Raw genomic sequence first — 1,407 nt, forward strand, 5'->3', positions numbered from 1 at the left:
CTGACATTCCTTTAGGGACCCGAATCACCCGCTGCTGAGCAGCCAGCGCAGCGCTATCCGTGGCCATAGCACCTTGGGATGCAAATAGTGTTCTATTTTAATTAATTTTTTTAAGCTGGATATTTGTGTGTGTGCTCCATGTGTGTGCATGCATGCATGCATCCGCGCGCGCAATTGTATCTGTAATCGCAACATGACTGCAAAGAGCATACTGCTTGCTGCGAGATTAAATACTACCACTGCCTCGGCAGCTCTGCCGTTCTGTGTCATGACTGTGCTTTTAGCAGGTGAGGAGATACTACTGCGCAGTTAATCCATTTTCTCTGCAATTACCACATAGGAGAAGAAGGAGTAGGGACAAGATTACAGGGCTGCTAGGCCTTTTCCTCTGTGGAAAAGGCTCTGGAGAGATGAAGTCATCGAGAAGTTCTTTTTATGGAGACGTAGCGGTTTGGCCTGTTTCCTGGTGGGAGAAGAGAGGAAGGGCTTTCCCTTGCAGCACGCAGGTGTTGGGAAGACAACGCCTCTTCGTTGCTCCTGGCTTAACTCTCCTTCTAGCTCCGTGAGCGCACTCTGTCATCGCAGGAGAGAGGCATAAAAAACCCAGCCTAAAAGTGGTAGCTTTTTCTGCAGATTCTCCACTGCAATTCGGAGGATGAATCCTCCTTCATGCCCATCCTCTCTCTGCCCAGCTTGTACCCCCCCAGGCTCACTGCAGCTGATTTATTTACCTTCTGAAAAGAGCAGGGTTTGGCCAGTAGAAACTCCACAACACGTTGCTAGCCAGAGACCGGATCCTGTATTGTCTTGTGCAAAAAACAAACTCGGTTCAGAGTTTCATCGGATTAAAGCAGAAATAAAAAGGCCCCCCAAAAACTGAGAAGGGCAGTTTTTCATCTGGTGTTTATAGACAAGTTTCTATCCTAATTTCTTAGTGTAAGTTTTGGGGTGGAAAAAAAAAGAAATAAAATCTAATACAACTTGCATCTAACAAAGAATTACAACTTTTTCTGGCCTTAAACGGTGTTATTTTTCTTGACATGGATGAGTATGGGTTCAGCTATACCTCACACAGCCTACCATCATTTTGTATTAAAAAAAAAAGCTACTTCTGTTGATCTACAAATAAATTACTGTGATGAATACCAGTATTCTGAGCATCCAGCTGTACACTCTGCATAACCCGTTTCAGTGGATGAACTTAAATGCCAGAAGAAGAGAACTGGGAAACGGAAGGAGGTGAAGTTGCGTGTGCGTGAGCTCAGCCTGCAGACCTGCTCCCGTTCCGAGCCCCGGGGCGTGTTTAGCTGCGGGACGTACTTCTGCTTTTCTTGGAGGTATTTACAGCAGTCTCTGCTACTGTGACAAGGGATTATTTCACCATTTTAACAACTTTATAGCAGACTG

The sequence above is a fragment of the Aptenodytes forsteri genome, unplaced genomic scaffold (genome assembly GCF_000699145.1).
Source record: "Aptenodytes forsteri isolate BGI_AS27 unplaced genomic scaffold, ASM69914v1 Scaffold88, whole genome shotgun sequence".
Taxonomy (NCBI): domain Eukaryota; kingdom Metazoa; phylum Chordata; class Aves; order Sphenisciformes; family Spheniscidae; genus Aptenodytes; species Aptenodytes forsteri.